Source organism: Strix aluco, chromosome 1 (assembly GCF_031877795.1).
Source record: "Strix aluco isolate bStrAlu1 chromosome 1, bStrAlu1.hap1, whole genome shotgun sequence".
Lineage (NCBI taxonomy): Eukaryota > Metazoa > Chordata > Aves > Strigiformes > Strigidae > Strix > Strix aluco.
In genome coordinates, this window is record NC_133931.1 from 104474689 (window position 1) to 104494394 (window position 19706).

Here is a 19706-nt window from a genome sequence, read left to right on the forward strand (position 1 = left end):
CTGAATAAGAGAGTCAACACAGGAGCTTAGCTTGGCTTAATGATCCATTTTAAAAATCTGAAACTAGTGAATTTGGATTATTTTTTTTTTCTGAGAACCACAGTGTACATAAACCCCACAAAGATCATCCTGATACTATTCTTCTCTCATTGTCCTTGATTTTCAGCCAAATGGCTTAGGAGAACCCTTCAGACCGCAAAGTCTGTAATGCAGCAAATATAATACTTTTAGGTGCAATGCTGAATTTACACAATAAATTGTATTTAAGAAGCATTAACTCTTCAGGTTGAAATTTTGCTCAAAGCAAGACAGGATCAAGCTTAACACTGTTGGATTCTTTTTCCATTTGTTTGGCTGCCTGACTGCGTCTTTATTCAGTAAGTATGGTTTCATCTCAGAGCCTTGGGTGCTTGTGTTTGGTTTGAGAGATGAAACCTAATTTCCAAAATTGCTTGCAGTTTATGCTCTGTATTTCTTCCATTTATAGAATGTTTTCTGCCTTGGTATTTTGAGTGGGCAAATCCTGACACTAGCAAAGTATCTTTTCAGCCTGAGCACGGCTGCTGAGATTTGTTATACCAATACAAAGTTGGACATATGTTGATTTTTACATCCAAACCCTTCTAGACAAGCAATTTCTGAGCATGTGGTGTGGTCTACGATCAGGACAGTATTGCTGTCTGGGTGAGAGGTACACTGCCAGCCACCTGGGTTTGGCAACTTGGTCAGATCTGTACACAGGGACAGTTTACAGTGTAAGTTTGCATCTGCTCTGGAAAAAGTAGTTGAAATCTAACCATATATGTTGTTCTCATAAGGTTCCTGTTTTGATAAATGCTGTTAATATGTATACCTGGGTCTCATTTTCAAACCGAAGAGCCAAGTAGCTAAGTTTCTTGCTTGGCAGAGTTACTCTCCCCTCCACCACCCTCATGACTCTGGAGATAAACACAAGAAGAAGAAAATAAACGCCTTTGTACAGAACAAGCTTAACGACATTTCTGTTTCAGGGTAGATTTGCATATACTACCTTAAAACTGAGTTTAGCTTTAATTGGAAGGTGGCTTGTATGCTGTTTGTTACGACTGTGCTCTTGCAACTGGATACAAGAGATTATAGAGACCCAAATTCATTGCTGTGACTCTCAGCAAAGCTGCAGTAACATAACCTGATGTCTAATAAAAGAGGAAATACCAGAGCTGTAACTCACAGTAATATTATTTCCACACAAAAAGGATATGGAGTGTTTATAAGCCACCACCACAGTAGCTCTATGATGTCTTCTGTGACTTTCTTAATTTCCTTTGTTTATTTAACTCTTGCGATTTTCCAACCTGGGTAATTTTCCCTGAAATAATTTGAAAAATTGGCTTTAATATAAAAAATACATCCTGCTTGCAGCAGGTTATATAATTTCTATATATAGTTTGCAGAAAACTCTAAACTCTCCTTATCATACAGACGAACACAAATACACAGAAAATGTTATCTTTATGTAATATATACACATGGCCACTGTTATAACAATCATTAACGTTTTGCACAAGCACATGACCACTTTAGTTGAGGGGAAAACTACTGTATTTTTTCCACCACTTCTATATTATCCTTCCCCACTGCACTGCTATCTGCAGTATAATTTCTTAGCTCTGAGAACTTCGTTCGCATCAGCTGCCCTGAATGGAATCAGTTGCAGTCACATAAATAGAAGTACAGCTTAATTATTTTCCTGTTTGAAAAAATCACTCTTACCTGAAGCAAGCGATGCTTCGTTTTCCTTTCTTGTTTTTCCCCCACCCTTTTCCCGCCCTACAGCTACAAAAATAATTATCTCCATGACAGGTACCAGAGTTTTGCTATCTCCCTCTCTCTCCCTTCAAAAGCACACTCAGCAATACTTTGTGACAATCGATCAAAAATATTACAATAATAGTTTTCAGCACAGTCTTTACAGACACGTTCACTTATCCATCTCTGTCTGCGATGAGAGCTGAGGAGTGGGAGTCAAGCTTCCAGGGGCTTCCTTTTATTCCTGCTACCAATTCTGAGGAGCGAGTTTCTATACCCATCTCCACAGTCTACGTACACTCCAGGTGCCCAAAATTCATGGTCACCATCACCTTCCCTCCCTTTTTGTGATTCCTCTTTTCACATAAACCTCAGCTTCTGCCTGATGCCACTGTTTCTAGGCATGTCCTCTGCAAAGGCTTCCAATTCACCTTTCCCTTCCAGACAGACGGAGACAACTTTTTATACCAGTTTGCAGCTAAAGCAACTTGGCTGACTGGGACACCAAGGTGAAGCTACAAAATTACAGCTTTAGTACAGGTTCTTACTGCCTACAGCCATGTCCTGTTTCTTTGGTTATCAGTGAAGTAGTTTAACCATGGTGGCTCAGTTTCTCCATCTGTAAAACACATGTAATGATACATACATAAACCCTAATCCCTAACACTACTTATCCCAAAAGAGTCCCGAGAAGCTAAATATATTTGAAGAGTGCTTTTCGACACTCAGATGGAACATCTTATTGACCTGTAAAATCCTGTCTGGATGATACAAATCCTAAACCAAATTCATCACGGCAGTCATAACAACTGAGATGATAAAATAATCCAAAGAAATCAACAAAAAAACAATGCTAAGAGTCATCCTGTTGTGAGTCTAGAGGAAAAGGTAACATTTTCCTCTTCACAGCTCTGGGACACCAGTCCAGCTTTTCTCACTTAAAGCTGCTTTTTTTGCTTTATGAAAGCAGCTCTCAGTGAGCAGTGCAAGCATATAAAGTGTAAGTGCTTTTAAGTTCATTACTTTTAAAAAAAATTAAACATATTTAAGAAATTTTAAACTAATTGAACAAGTTAAACTAAGGTGTGCCCTGGCTTCTGCATTTGCCCTGTCACTGCCATCTGTGGAACAGAAGCAACAGCAACACTAGTGGGATGGACCAGAAAGAAATGGGTAAACACACCTGCAAAGGGTTCAGTTGTGCTCCCTTTGACATAATGCGGACTTCAGGTGGTGACTTCATTTGGAGCAGGACCAGGTCCAACTAGAAACTGGGATTTTTAAACTGGAAGACTGATGAGGCTGCACCCACGCTCCCATATAAAGAGACCTCCTTACAGAAAACCATGTAAATGTCTTTTTAACTGCAGTAGGAAGGGTTGGTTGTAAAGCAAAATCAATTGCTTTTACTCCAAGCAATCCCAGGAACAAGAGTAAGAAGGAATGGTAGCTATCCCACTCTTCTACAGGCATGGGCATGAAACAAAGCTGCCGGTTTACCTTTTGTGGCTCACTTTTGCTGTTAGGTCTTCAGAAGGATTGTAAAGGAGCCTGTAGCCTCACTGCTGCAGCTGCAGGTGCTGTGTGAGGCGGGGAACGGCGTACATGAGATGGCCTACAAGAAACATGAGCACAAAGCAGCACAAAAGCAACGTCGCTGTGTGAAGAAGGCTGGAGCCAGAGACTCAGCTTTCAACATCAGCTCTGCCAAGACTGTACAAATACGATTCTGTCCAAACCAGATATCTGCTCCATACAACCTTTTCTCTATCTGTCTGAAAAAGTGGAATTGTATTATTTTAAGGGTAAGTGGCATGGACTCCATAAATGGCATTCTGCTGTTGATCTTCACTATCATCAGAATTATTTCATCTAGTAAAGAATTTGCAACTCAATGGAATTTGGGGAGAAAAATATTGTTTAATACTTTGGACATACTCAAAAGTGGGATTAGACCTGTGCAGTCATGTTCACTTCACTTCTGGAACATGCAATGAACCACATACAGCAGGACTTGATGCAGTGCAAGCTCAAAGGTAACCTCCGAAGATAATAGTACCACATCAATTTGTGAACAGAACTGGGCTCCTAGCGACCATAGCCTTGTCAAATTACTGGTTAGGAATTAGACAGTAAAAAAAGAAACAATAAAGGTACACCTCGGTGTATTTTAACAGAGAACATTTTGAGGAAATGCAAGCTGTACACAGGTGAAGCTAAATGGGTAAATAAACAGAACAGGCACAGAAAAGTAAATGCATGAAAACCTCATGCCAGTGGAAATACAACCCAGGCTACGCGTGCTGTCAAGCAGCAAACAAAAAGATCTGGGTGTATGAGAAAGGCAAGTGGTTTCAAATAGTTCTTCAGCATTGGTAAAAACAAGGTCAGATACTGTGATGCCTGTCTCACTTCCACAGACTTTAGTGGGAGAGCTGAGGGGAGTGATTCATGGAGAGCATGAAAGAAGCAGTGCCAAGATGGAGCTGAGGATATAAGCAAGGTGGAATGGGTGGTCCTGTTTGTTTGTCTTTTCATAATGCAAGAACAACAGAACAGGAAATTAAATTAGAAGGCAGTATCTTTAAATTGACAATCACTTCTTCAGTGTTACCTTGAAAATCAAATAGTTCAAGAGCAATTAAGTGTTCCCTTGAAACTTGATAGATTTTGTAGTCAATGTAAGCAATAATGAGTAAAAATATGAAATGCACATGTAGCTGCAGAGAACCTCCCTAATATCTACAGATTGTATCAACAAAACTACATACTGCTTTCTCTGAGACATGCAGAGTTGGCTCCTTGCAGAGACAAGGGGCTGCCTGGGATTGGCAGTTTTTGTCAAGTTTGACCTGACATATTCTTGCAGCTGATCCACTAACTGAGAAAAGATACTAATTAATACATAGTCTTTGCTTCAGTCTTAAGAGGCAAAAATCATGAGATACCAGAAGTAGCCAGAAGTTTCCCCGAGGAGGGGGGGAGGAATAAAAAAAAAAAAAAAAAAAATGGAGTGCCGGAATACACAGTAAATAAATTAAAAGATTTAAAGACTGCCAAAATTCTGGAGCCAGATACTAGCCACAGAGGCATTTTGAAGAAACCGGTGAGAGATAAAGGAGGCACCTTAGGAAATGTATTTCAATCCTGGTAAGTAAATTGCAACTTGATGTAGCACGGGGCGGGGGGGATCCAGCAAGACATCGTTATTGACACCCTAAAAGTTACCAGTGTGACACTTTCTGTTCGCATGGCGGAGCGGCATGGGGGCACATGGGGGCAGGCCCCTACAGGCACTGCCATCAAAAGGTTTTACATTTTCCCAGGCGCCGTTTTTACATTTTCCCTCGCAGACCGCGGCATCAGGCAGGGAAATGGCCGTGCCTGCACCCCTGTGACCGCCGCCCCCCACTCTGGCCGCCGAGGGCTCCTGCAGGCCCCGGCACACGCAAAACCCCACTGGCGCTGGGGACCGGGTCCGTGCAAACCGCCCCCCCCCCCGGGAGGCGACGGCGCGGGGCTGTGGGGTACCGCCGCCCCGTCGGGCCCCCCGGGAGCGGCCGGAGCCAGGCCGGGGCTGGGCAAGGGGCGCTGGGCACGGCGGGAGGCGACGGGCCCCACGGCGGGAAGGGACCGACCCCCACGGCGGGCTGGCCGGCAACCCTGCCCGGCCCGGCCCTCCCCTCAGCCTGCCAGGGGACTGCGGACGGGCCAACTCACCTGGGACCACCAGCGGGGCTGGGACCGGTCCATCGGCCGGGAGGGCGCGGCCCCGGCTGCGCTTTTGGGCAACCCCCGGCAGCCGCTCGCGGGCGGGAGCTACGAGCCCCGGGACGGCTGGGTGCGGGTTGCCCTGGGGGGGGGGGGAGGGGGGTGTGTAAAATACATCAATAACGACACTAACGCCGTTACCTCCCCGCCGTTTAGCAGCGGGGCGCACCCCGACGAGGCCGCCGCCCCGCCGCGTCCCTCCCGCGACACCTGTCCCGCGGGGCGGGTTGGGGCCCCCCACCGCTCCGCCAGCCCGGCGGCTACCGGCGGGGCGGCAGCTCGCCCCGGCCCCTGCAGCGCGGCGGGCAGGGCCCCCCGGGCAGGGCGCGTGCCCCCGGCGGCAGGCGGCGCTCCGCGGCAGGCGCTGGGTGTTGGAGGCGGCGGCGGCGGCGGTGGGGGTGGGGGGGGCGGGGGGGCCGCGGCGATCCGGAGCGAGCCGGGTCGAGTTGGGGAGCCGGGAGCGGGGCGCAGCGCCGCGATGGAGCGGGGAGCAGCCGCCGATCCCGGCGGGGAGGAGGCAGTGCCTGAGGTACCGCGGGCGGGCCGGGACCACCCGGTGGGCGAGGGGCTGGGGGCCGGGGGCTGTGCCTGTGCCGCCCGCCCGGCTCTGGGCGGCGGCAACTTTGCCGCTCACTTGCCGGGTCCCCTCCCCGCCCCGAGCCGTGCGCGGAGCGAGGGGCGCAGCGAGAGCCGGGGCCAAGCAACGCGGCCGCCCCGCCTCGGCCCTCCCCGTCCCTCCGGCCGGGACCCCGCTGCCCGCCCGACCCCGGCTCCGGCCCCGGCCGCGGTGCTCGCGGGCGGGCGTCAGCCCCGGGCTGCGCGGTGGCCGCCGCCGGGCCGCCCCCCCCTCCCGCGCCCTGCCCGGGCACCCTCGCCGGCGGCCCGGCCCCGGCAGTGGCAGCCGCAGGTAACGGGTCAGCGCTGGTCGGAGCGGGCCGGTGGGCTCGGGGGCGGAGCGGGGCCGCGGCGGCTGCCGGTGCCCGACCGGCCCCAGAGTACTTTTTTGCTTGCTTGGTTCTGGGGGGTGGCGTTTCGTTTTAGTTACAGAAACGGGGTGTATTGAGCTGTCACTGAAATGACGAGGGTGTGCCCTGGCACAGAACTGCACAGGAGCCCCGAATACTGTAGTTTTTGCTTCGGCAGAGCTCCTGCTGTGTTCCCGGGTCTTTCTCATGGCTTGCACAAAATTAAGTCTTTAGTCAGGTTGCAACATCTGCTAAATAATATGTATAGCTAACGTGGTTATGAATTTCAGTTTGGATCTGAAGCAAAATTTGCTCTGAATATGCATGTCAGTCATAGTTAATGTTTGCTAAATGCGTTACTAAAAATTTGAGTGCCTGTTCTCAGTAAGGTCAGACCATAAATTGTGAAGGAGTCTTGATTCAGAACCACACCGTACAGTTTTAATATACCGGCTTCAGCACTGGCCCTGAAAACAGGGGTTAAGATTTGTCCCGAGGAGGAAGAAGGTTCTTGCCCATAAGACCCTTGACGACCCTGATCACTTCTAGCAGGGTCTTTCTGAAGAGGCAAGCAGTCCTTCCTGCGCAGTGCCTGTGCTGGGGTTACTTTTGCAAGAAGAACTTCTTATCTCATCTTTCTCCCCAATGGATTCTCCCAGTCTTTCTCCCCAAGATTGGCTGGGTCCGTAAAAACTGGGAAACCTCCACCTGAGGGTATGTTTTTAGTTCAGCCTGCAGCACCAAAGTTAATTCAGAAGGAAGGGCGTCTTTTGAGGCTGCTTATTCCCCCCCGGCTATTCCGTGGCTCTGAAATGAGTTGAGGATGACCTTCAGAGAAGAAAGTCAGCTTTGCTCAGAGGATTTTAGACCTCTTTTATTTGCTCTTCTTAAGGCTAAAACAAACAAGCAGAGCATTTGGAAGGAAACCTATGATAGAATATTCAGCGCTTCTTTTCCCATGGGTAAAAGCTGATAGACGTTCCTTCTTGTTTTGGAAAGGTTTCTAGCCAAGCACGAAGTATCAGATTTGACACTGCTAAAGTAAAACATGAGGTAAGGCAAAGGAGGCTAGTCCTTTTTTATACATCACTCCTTACATGGGGAAATGGGGTTAAAAACTAGGTGAATTGTCTCAGACGTTTTTCCATGACACTTTTATTTTGGTGGGTTAATCAGCAGTTACCAGTTTCTGTGAAAACTCAAGACTTCCGTCTTTTAAAAAATATTAGCAGTATCACCAGATATTTTCAGGCAGTATGTATCTGAGACACCACTGCACTTGCTAGGAGATCAACAGCACTTGGCCTTGCGCCTCTGGGCTTGTGCCTGATAATACATCGTGGGAGCACTGCATTAACTGTCAATAAATGTCTGTCATCTCTTTGGGCTTAATTACAGAGTGGCTTTAAATCAGCACACAAAGGGAAGTTTCAGCTCAGCTTTTAAATGTGATACAGCCTAGTGTATGAGTAACTGTCGTGGTGCCTGGGTCTATCAGCAGTGTCCCCATTAATAAAGCCCTGCTTTGTTAACGTGGCTTTAGTTTTAAAGCCCTAAAATGTACGAGTTCATTTTATTTCCCTTTAGCAGCTCTGTGTTGATAAAACAAATGAGAGAAGACTTGCATTTCTTTGCTGAACAGGATGCTTAGGCAGGATTGTGATGGTCTTTGGATGCTTCTCGTCTTTCCCTTTTCTCTGTCGCTGTTGTGTTTGATTTTGGGAGAAATCCTTTTAAATGCCTGACTGTGATTTCCGGACAGGCTAAGAAATTGCGCCCAGGTAATCGGATTGTGCCTTGCACTGAACCCAGTACTGTCTACAGTCAGACAGGATCAGTAATCAAGCTGGTGTTGGATGGATTTTTATACACTGTGGAAACCCTCGTATTTCTGTAGCGCAAGACTTGTCTAATTGGAGAAGCTAGAGCCAGAAAAGCTGGTGGGAACTGACCATGCTGTAGCTAACCTGTGCTAACATTGTGTACAGGTGCTGTTGACACAGGGTAAGAGTACCCTGATGGTGAATTATTCCAGAGTATTGTCTTCGGAGTGCTCAGCATAGCTTTTAGCTTGTGAACTTGCATGTAGACAGCTATTTGATTGCTTGTTTTAAGCAATCAGGGGAAAGACCAAACTGGATGTGATCACTGTGTTCTCAGATTCTTTTCAAGACAGAAAGAGAGGCAGCATTTTAAGACCGAACAGATAATAAAAATAAATGTTCAATTTGAATGGAAGAAACAGAAAACTGGAGGTAGTGAAAACTCTTAAACATTTCTAAAGGTCTCAGTGATTGATGAGCCTTTCTCCCATTTTAAAAATTACGTAGGCAGTCAAGGACTAGAGGGTTAAATTTGTGATACAGACGAGTCTCAGTAGGGGGTTCAAAAACTTAGTCAGATGTAAGTAAGTGATAAGGGTTGAGATTGTTTCTCTTTGAATTTTTTGTAGCTCTACTCAAAAAAGTAAAGAAGCCATATCAGCTCAGGCCAGGTACCTCTTTAAATATTAAGTGTGCCCTGCATTGCATCGAGTAGCTTATTTGCTTAATTAAGACATCAGTTTTGAGTTATGCGGCTTGCATGTTTCCTTTCTCAGATTAATGTCTTCATCAGATTATGACACCTTTTATAATCAATGGACCTTAATGCTTTGTTTGCATCAGGCTTTTTTAAATACCTCTTAATTAAACCTTACAGCTTCAAGTTATTGCACTGCTTTCCTGGTATATTCTTATTCTGCATCACAGCTGAACCTGTGTCCCATTTCAGGAGGCAGTTTAGCCATACGGAAAATCAGGCTGTTGCTTTTGTTCCTCTTTTGTAGCATCTTGCCTGTGGAAGACCTTTTTCTTGCTCCTTGCTTTTTTCTTTTTCAATGGGACTAAGATACCAAGGCAAATTAAGATTCTGTGAAGTGTGGTTAAATGGTGAGCAGAATAAAAAAATAGCAATTTTGAAGACTCTGGTGCTGGTCATATTGGCTGATGCAAGACATATGGCTTTCCCCTGACTTCCCAGCAGAATGTGTGGGTGCTTCCCATGTTATTCAAGGTGAGAGAGGGGCCAGAGTTCCTCTGCTTTCTTAATATTGTCTTTCTGCTCTTACCAACTCAAAAATCACCTGTGATGTTTTACTAAAAGCTGATGTGCTTTAGGATGAGAGCTTTACATTTTAAAACTTTCAGTGCTTCCACTAACCTTAGGTGCGTGTATTCCACTGAAGAGCAATTTCTGCAGCATTATTCTTCTTATTAAATATTTAAAATCTCTTTATGTTTTTTCACCCTGGAAAAATATGAGAAGTATATAGTCTCCCAGCTTCTTAACATCAACTGGCACCTCTGATAATCATTCAGGTTACACCAACAAATTTGCCGTTTCACAACCATTTGGTGATAAAATCTAAAATTTAAAGCAAATCAGAGGTTTGTGGTATTTTTTCCAAATGACAGAAAACTAAAGGAAGAGTTTAAATTACTGTAATTAAATCAAGTCACTTTAATGTGTTCCTACTCCAGAGCAGAAGAGGTCCCAAATGATTGTTGTCTTTCAGGATTCTAAATAACTACATTAAAAATAAGGATAATTAAGACGGTTAACTGTGATGCCAGTTATTGGTAAAAATAAACATAAAGCCACGATGTTTACAGGATATCTACACAAATAATGGTTCTTCATGCTCTATGTTCCTCGGTTAACTAGTGTCTTTTGTTTTCTGAGCTCTCTTGGTAGCATTCATGAAATTTGTTGAAAACAAGGGATCCAGCTAAAGCGTGTTAAATTGGAGTTCTGCATAACTGGCAGGAGGTAAATCAATATTAGACAAATGGGAAAGAACACGAGCATTTAAAAGGAAAAATGTTGTACTCAAGATTCTAGGAATATTAAAGCAACTGAGACAAAACAAAAATAAAGCATTAAAAATGTATCCTTTCAGTGTTGTTTCAAAAGGTGAAGGATTATACATGCTGGTGATTATGGAGACTATTCTTGTCTTCTTTTTCAGAGCTTTGTGTTTCCTGAAGAAATGAATAGTGTTTAGACTGAGATGGTACCCGCAAGAAGCACTTTGTAAATATTAGTGGAGTGGGGTTTTTTGACAATTGAGTTAGAACCATTTGTCTCAGCCTTCTATAAATGTCTCCGTTAGCAGAATAAATAGTCTGATATCAACTGGGCAGGGAATAATGGGTAAGATCCAGCATTGTCTGTGTGCAGGATTGTCTTGTGCCAGGATGCCCACTGCTCACCCTTCAGGGAAGAGGAGCTCCATGGGAACAGCTGTGTGTGTGCTGGTGATGCCCTTCTCCATCTGAACTCCGTCACTCCCCATGTGGAAAGGGGTGCTGACACATAATAGAATCCTAGAATCATTTAGGTTGGAAAAGACCCTTAAGATCGTCGAGTCCAGCTGTTAACACTACCAAGTCCGCCACTACGTTGACTTTGCTTGGTACCCCTGGGATGAGCATGGTCTCCTGGGAACTTTGGAATGATAAATGTGTTTATTTTCCAAGAAGAGCTATTCTGAATGTGTATATCTCTTGCCATCCTGTGATTTTATTTTTTTAAAATGTTTCTAGTCAAACACGTTATTGGAATGATCTGTAAATGAGGTTTCTCAGATGTACTGTAGAGCAGGCATCGTGTTGGCTGTGAAGGAAGTTCCTCACATGTGTTGTCTTTTTATGCATATTTACCCCACTGTCTGAATTACAAGACAGCTGTAATTTTAAAATGTTTAAGGAGAGACTGGGCAAGTGAAGGAAGAAGGAGAAGTAAACGAGTCAGATTGAGGATAAGTCATCCTCCAGGGATCTGGCAGAGCTGTGAGAATAATTGTTTGTGCCAAACCTTGTACCCCTGAAAAATATACCTAACTTCTTCAAGCCTAGCTCATTTCTGAGACTTTGGGATTTTATCTATCCAGGGTGTTGAATGGAACTGAATCCTGAATGGGAAGCTCATTTCCACCCACTTTTTAATTTCTCCAGTTAGAACTGGACCTAAGCTATTGCTTTTAAATCTTTGTTACATCAAACCAGCTTTGAATCAAGGAAAATACTGCCTGGTTACTTGTTTGACTGAAAACAGGTATCTCTTAGAGCAGATCTGCTTACTATGGTGACTTTCAAAGTGTGAAAATTTGCATCATCTCCCTGTCTCTCCCATTCGCCACCGCCTCCTCCCCCTCGGTCCCTCCCTTACCATAGGACTCAGCAGTTCAATGATCATGAGCCCTGGTTTCTGTGCCTTATACCGCTGCTGGTTCAGGTGGATTTGGAATTACTGGGCTGTTACTGGCCTGAGATGAAACGATTTCATTCACAGCTAAACTCAAAATTTGGTTACAGCTGAAGTGACACTGAATTGGGTGAGCAACAATATAAGAACACCATATTCGGTATCAACACCAATGGGCATGTGGTGGTTTAACCACACAAGTGATGTAGATTAATGAAGGGAATGATATGTGATTCCCATTAATGAGTTGAGGTCATGTTGCTTGCATGGGCGGTGTGAAGCAATGTCAGCCAGGAGCCCGGCCCACTGTCTGAAGCTGGTTATCACACTGAAGGATGGATTTTTCAGTATGCAGAAAAATGTTCTGGTTTTGGGTTTTTTTAATATTTTTAAGGAGAGGAACATCCTGCTTTGTAAATGAGATGGAAACAATTGCTAGAGAAAGTGCATTGTCAACACTGTAAATCACTGAATGGTCAAAATAATAGGATAAAGGATAGACTGAGCTTGAGGGAAGATGAGGAGTTTTCAAACTTCTCAGAGTGAAGTGCAAGAATCCTAGGTACTCCGTGATGAACAGATTGTGATGAACAGCAGGAGAAACAGTTGTTTTCCTGCAGATTATCATGCAGATTTTTCGACTGGTAAATCCAGGAAACTGGAGCCTCCATGGAGACTCTGCAATCACAATATAAATTCATTCAACAAAACTGAGTGAAACCCAAGTCTCTTTAGTTTAGAGCTTTTCAAATATTATTCCAAGGCTAAAGTCTGTATGGGTTAGGATTCTACTTTATTCTGACCTGCCAGGATGAAATTTTTACTTGGTTCTCAAGAATGAATTCTCTTTCCTCATAAACTGCCTTTGATAATGTGATTGAGTTAAGGAGGAAATACTTTAAAAAGCAGATATATCCCAGGACATGGAGCACATCCTCAGATGTTTTAGTTTCCAATTCTGACATCAGAAGTGATTGCTCTTGGAGATCACTGTAATGTGCTTCTAGTTAATGAAGATTATGATAGAACATCAAGATTGATACCATGTCTCCTTATTTCATGCTTCCTTTCCTCCTTTATTTTTTTATTGTAGTGAATTTGCAGTTATATTTTGATGGCAGATACTTGCTATGTGTCTCCACGGACAGGCTAGTACCACTCTGTTACCGTTACTGGACCTTTTGCCATCTTCTCAGGCTGGAAGACATTGTTGTTCAGCTGAGCTGTTAAATTTGTTTACAATAATGCACATTGCCCTAGTTCTGAGCTTACCCCCATGCTCAGAATAATGACCTGTCTTACCTGCCAGACTTAAGCAATCAGTGAAGCAGCAAGAGGCTTGTTTGTGGTTTCTGTTGATGTGTATGGGTATGCTTACTTTGAATTATATAATTTATATGGTGTCTTTCAATATCCAGAAGCACACAGTAAAATCTTGGCCCTGTTATATTTAATTGTGGGGACAGTTCCTGTGGCAGTACTCACATTAATATATTCAGTCTTAGTTCCCAGCTAAGTTTTATGTATCTTTTCCAGCTTGTCATTCGGTTGAACTTGTGTTTGTTGATTAAGGGAAAGCCATGGTACCACATGAGTGCTTAGGGACATCTCCACTCTTCAGCCTACAAGCAGGCAGGAACAACTCCAGTCATACCTGTTCTAGTTCAGATACAATTGATTTGCTATAAGTTCTGTACCTAGAATAATTTTCTTGCTGTGTTCTTGTCACTCATGTTTTTCAAGGTCATTTATTCAGGCTTGCCTTCGAGCTGTAGTTTTTAATGTTATTATATGTCTGTAAAGTCATCAAAGGTGTTTCAGGAAGGACTTTTCTTAGTATGACTCTAAAACCTGTGAAATCCTTTGAAAATATATATTGATTAGGGAAGCTGATCAGAGTTATGTATGAAAGAGAAATAAGAAAAATTTTTAAAGTCCTTTTATGACCGGTAGTCTTGAAGCAGGCATAAGGCTCCATTTTATACCTACTGATTTAGAAACAAGAGGTTGGATCCTTTGAGGCTTGGAAATGCACAGTATGCACAACCTTTTCTTTATCTGCCGAGAGTAGAAGCAGCATATCCTCCACGCCTTTGAGAGTCCCAGCATTTGATAATTGTAGATTGTGAGTCTCCCCTTTTGTGTGTATATTCTTCAATGTAAATGTCACTAAAATATTTCTCAGTTTAGTATTAAATTTAGTGTGTCCCCAAAACCCTTATTCTGAGTTCAGCCTCTCCTGGTGGTTTTATGAGGCTTCATGCTGTGAAGGCTTCCTATGGCTGCAGAAGGACTTGAATTTGTTCTGCAGACTGCTGTTAGGGGGTCTGCAATGGGAGCAATTCCTGGCTAGATGGCAGGGAAATGTTCTTCTTGGCTATGCTGAGGTAAATCAAAGGAGCCTGTCCAGATCTACCTTTGTATAGATGACAGCGTATCTCAGTCCTAGATGTTTGTTCTTGTATTTCTGCGTACTTGTACTGTGGTCTGGAGTTAAAACCCTCGGAGATAGGGATTAATAATATATTGCCCCTGGGCTAAGCAGGAGTAAAACTTCTGATTTTATTTTTTTTCTAACTTTAAAATAAAAATTTGTGAAAGGAGCTTACATTCAGTGCCTAATCCTGCCAGACTTTACCCTTTATGAGTAATTCTTATTCACACAAACAATCCTACTGAACAATCGGTGTCCTGAAGCTGATGGACTCATGTAAGTAAGCGGTTTCAAGAGTGGGTCCTTACAGAATATTTAAAAACCTTTTATTTATCAAATCTCATACATTCTAATTACTAGTTCACTGTTTGTATGCTTTGTCATGTTAATAAGTGTGGTGAATCATTTTTAATAGCCGTTGTGTTTCTCTGTAAGTTCTGATAGCATCTGTGGTAGACTGTGACAAATAACACCTGTTCAGATGCTGTACATGTGTATGTGCATGCTTCTCAGAAATATGCTTTTTTGTTTCATATCAAACATGGCCCCTTATGAAACAACCTACTACAATTCTAAATGCTGGATTTATTTTTCCTTTTTTTTTTTTTTTTTTTAAGATTGTCTAGAATTAATTTATTCCTGAAATCAAGGGACCCACCTTTATCTTAAGTGAAAAATTACCATTGTATGATCCAAGACTCATACTTCAATATGGCTTAATGAACTGGATTAATTGAGCTGCTTATAGAAAAGTGTTATAAGGGGGACACATTGCTATATGCATGTATTGGTGTGAAAAACCAAAGTGAGATGAGGATTTGTCATGTATAATGGCAGCAGCCAGATTCTTTTCTGAAGCCTCTGGAGTCAGCATTTCCCTGGGCTTTTCTTGGTTGAGAAGATTTTTCAAGCATGATCTAAAGATCAAAGAGAGTTGGTGACATGATTTTCTTCCCCCTGCTTTTTGCTTCCTTGGCATCCTTTGTTCTCATTATTCACACTTGAATATCCTTGCAAAAAGGACAGTGTCTATTTGTTCTTTTACCCCTGGAAGTATGGGTAAATTAACCAATTATAACTATAAGCTAAAGGTACTGTTTATTGTAGAAGGCTAACAAGCACAAAGATAAACAGTAGGCTCAATGGTGGCGTGTGAGTTTGGTGAGCTGTGCAGATTAATACCTGTTTAAACTCTGATTGCATCTCCCTGGAAGAAAGAAAGAAGCCAATTACGACCATCCTGGCCTTCATGGTGTTAGCAATAGCTTAGGATAGATTTCATCTTTCTTTCCAGTACTCTTTACCACCACCACTTAAGAGATCTCTGCAGGGTCCTGGCATCATACACTGCAGTCCTTGCCTTGAACTTTGTCACAAGAGCTATATGAGGCCCATAATGACCTACTTAACAGGATTTTGATAGTGCTTTCCTTCTCAATAACCTAGTTATTGCCTGTGTACCTACCTTAGCTCAACCAACCTCAATTGCAGGCAGAACTGTTGAAGAGACACAGATCTCAGAGGAATTCACAGAAATAATTTGCAATCCTGACAGAGCGCAATATTTTCTTAATTATCATTTTCCATGAATCTCGAGAATCCACTGGAGTATGTCAGTTTATACCACTCTTGGCATTCTCAAAAGTGGACCATTATTAAAAAGAAAAAAGAAGTAATTGTACCACAGAAAGATCCTACTCTACAATTTTTAAGTTATTCTATGCATCGCTGGAGATTTCAGTGCAAAATAATGAAGCAAGAGACACAGCTGCAGTTACATTAAATAGCATAGAAAGGTATAAAAGAAATCAGACCCTTTATTTTCAGAATGTAAATGAAAATGCAGTGTTTGGGTTTAGGAGCAAACTGCTCCTAAGAGCAGGATATACCATGATTGCGCATTATGAGGTTCCTTGAACCTTCCAGTGAATTGTGTTGTATTAGCTACTGATTTTTCCATCCTATTTCCATTTATGAAAGCTAGTAGAGGTGGTCTGACTTTGAGCCATTCACTGCTGGAATTTCAGCCGGCCATTAAATGTATTCAAATAGTTATAAGCATAATGATCCATTTTCACTTAAAATAAGTCAGTGTAAAATTGCACAGACTGGTATTTTGACTTAAAATGGTACCAGGTCAAAGTAGAACAACAGTGTTCAGGCTGTTTATTCGTATATCTGGCATTATTTTCTGTCCTCTGTTATCATGAGCATGAGGTTTGCCTCCATTTTGTGCATTCACTTACCCATTCATGGGGTAACAGGTGTCTCAAAGAGCCACCTGAAGTGGCTTCAGTAGTCATCAGCTGCATATTCATAGGGCTGTCTCTGAAAAAAAAGGTGTAGGTCCTTACAAGCTAGGCTCAGGAACCGCTGACTTCAGGTTCCTGAATGAACTCCTAAGGCCCAGGTTTGGTTTCTGTGCTGCCCACACCATGTGTGTGTCCTGCAAGTGAGTCCCTGCATGGGTCTGTTCTGTAACGCCCTCCTGTCCTGCTCCCCGGTTGCTGAATTTAAGAGTTGTGTAGCATGACCCAAAGCTTTACTGCAGCCTGTGCACCTGAGTTACCGTTCTCTGGAAACAAGAGTGCTAGAAAGTGTGGGAACAGGCAGGAAAATAGGCACCTAGATATCTTTAGCATAGATTCAGGATACGGCCCAGTTTTGTACCTCTTTGCAGAAGGCAGAGAGTGCTCCAGACTAGACATTGTCATTATCATTTGGTTTTTTTTTCTTCGCAGGAGTGTTTCTGAACCCCTGCAACATAGTCAAGGCTGAGTCAAAGCCGTGAGCAGGTACCCCCCTGAGTCCCATTAAAATGGGATGGTCTTCAGGGGTAGTTGCCTTCAATCTTTGAAAGGACAGAGCTGAGCCCACTGTTTTCTTCAGAAGGGCAGTAAGGTGAGACAGCAGTGCTCTTGAGCTGGAGTCATGAGATTGGGATTGAGTTGTCCTCTGGAGTGAAAATCTCTGATTCTGAAGATCTAGGGTAGTGCTCTGACTTCTTGGCTGGGCATTCCCTTCAACTCCCATGCTGAAGCTGTGCCACCTGTGCCAGAAGTGCTTGGGTCTGGATTGAGAAGGCAGAGGTGAGAGGGAGCATGATACTGTGCCCTGTATTGGTGGTGGTATGTAGCTTGCTTCTCATACAGTGAGAGTGAGGATGAAAGATGATGAATGAATGTGATAATGAAACGGGTATCCCTCTGCCACTTCCGTAATTTCATCCAAGCCAACTGGTAGGTGTTGGAGTGCCAGGAAACAGCATGTGGGTTTCCAGGGATCTGAGGATGGATTTAAAAACATTTTTATGATGCTTACTCACCCATGTTACATTTCTGCTACACCAGTGGGTTCTCAACAGCACAGCAATAAGTATAGTATTAGTACAGTTATGGTTAGGTTTTTGTAATTATGTAAAAGCAGTCTCATTTATCAGTTTTTATTTCCCACCCGCATTTTTTACTGTGTGTTCTGAGCTCCCTTAAAGTGTCTCTGAAACAAACAACATGGTAGCAACAGAGGTTGTTAAATCCATAGCTCTAAAGGAAGCTAAACATTTTTAACAGAAAATGAGACAAAGCTCATCAATGAAATGTGTGTTTGTGTGTTAGGCTGGGTGTTTTTTTCCTCACAGTTGCACTTACTGACTGATACAGTTCTGGCTGCTCCCAGTGCCTGCCATTCCTGGAGGGTCAGCCCCTCTGTTTCTTGGGGGAAGAGAGGGAAGAAGTATGACACCTGACCCTGACTTCCATCCTTCTTTTATTTTGAGTAGAGTGGCAGGCATGGGTGTGACAGAGAGAGGCAAGTCCCTTGGAGCTTTGTGGAAGCAAGATGTGCGTGTAGTGATGCCAGAGTCCCTTTGGAGGGAAGGACAGGGCAGGCAGCCAGGGAGGTGGTGTTAGGAGTGCCTTCTGTGACCTTGCATGCAGGACATGGCAGTAGAGAAGGCTTAGGTGAGGTTGCAAGAGGGAGGTCTTGGCTGGAGCTTCCATTTCAAAGCTTTTTGAGGGAATAGGTTTATTGCACCCAGGAAGGGATGGGAAGCTAGTGGTTGGGTGCATGCATGGCTAGAGAAGATAGGGACCAAGCTATAAGAGGGTTGAATATTATTGCACTAGACAGTCCTGAATCCATGTGGGCATTGGTGGTGTAGAGAGCACTTTGAGGAGTCTGTCTTTATACAGAAGGTACTGCTCAGCCTTAATGTTATGTGTTATACAAAAATGTGTTATAACACGTTACAGGGATAGATTTAGGCTGGGCCTAGCAGAGCTTTAGCTCTTACCCTACTGCCTCTCTCCTCTGCTCCCTTGATGCAGTGCAAGGGAATCAGAACAACACTGTGGCTCCCCTCCACCTCCTCAACCCCATGTGTTACTCACAAGGAATTGGAGACAAAAAGTGTGGCATGCGGAGCAAGAGACTGTCACTTCTCCTCATCAACCGCTTTGTGTCTGTGACTCAGACTGCCATGGAGCCTCGGAGGAGCCCGTGTCCCTGTTGCATCACCCGGTGCAACGTCTGTGGAAAAGATGCATCTGCTCCTTTCAAGGGTGCCTAAAGCACTGAAAACATATTTTAGCACCTTGAGGTGGGGTGAGAAGACATTTACCTGCAACTAGATACCAGTTGTAAAGTACACACAATTCTGAGGAAGACTGAGCTAGTGGACTGAAGTACGCAGAGCTGATTTCCTCCAAAGAGGATGCAAATGAAGGAGGGGTAGACAGCAGCATATGGCAGTTTGGCTCTGAAAAGGCGCTGTGCAAAATGGCACCTCCTTATTTAGCGGATCAGCTTCCTCTGTGGGTGCCCTAACTTGATTTTGCAGAAGACCTAATTCTTTCCTTGATAACTGAATGGATTTGGTCTGGAAATAGAGAATCTCATGGTTCCTCTGACTGAAGTTTTTTCCAAAGTGGAAAGACACTATCAACTTCAAGGCAAATAACATATGTTGGAGGAGAATTTTTGGAGGCAGCATACCAAGATTCTAGGCCAAACCCTGAGAAAACATTTGGAAAGCATTTCAGAAGTTACTAAATGCAGAAGAAAGAATCATGAAAAAAATGTCCATTTACTTTCATCTGCTCCTGAGCTGGACAAAATCAAAGGAAAATCTTTGTTTAACCATGGACACATCTTGGAAACATCTGCAGGCTGATGCTTCAAATACCCTCCTTCCTCCTGCTCTGAAAGATCTGCAGGCTGGTAGGGGAAGCACAAGTAGGAGGAGACTGGGGCTTAGTAGAAAGAGAAGTTTTGTTTGGTCTGGCAAGTTGCACATTTTATTGTCACTTGTCGATCTCGTGTGCTGTGAATCACCTTGAAGAAGTCATGGAGCACTGCCATGAGTTGGTGAGCAAATGGTAATAAGTCACTGACACAACTAGAGTGACGTGGTTGGAGTAGAGCCGGAAGGCCAGATATGACAAGAATAACTTAGCATAACCGATGAATTTTGTTTTCCTATATGCATGGCCCTTTTATGACCA

The 19706-nt window shown here is 43.7% G+C and overlaps 1 protein-coding gene across 1 annotated transcript in view; it reads left to right on the forward strand.

Annotated features, from left to right (window-relative positions):
* The first annotated feature begins 6013 nt into the window (after positions 1-6013).
* Positions 6014-19706, forward strand: part of KCNG2 (potassium voltage-gated channel modifier subfamily G member 2) — a 58061-nt gene continuing 44368 nt past the window's right edge. Inside the window, exon 1 of the mRNA XM_074829809.1 lies at positions 6014-6088. The gene's annotated coding sequence lies outside the window, so the exon portion shown is untranslated. The remainder of the gene's footprint in view (positions 6089-19706) is intronic.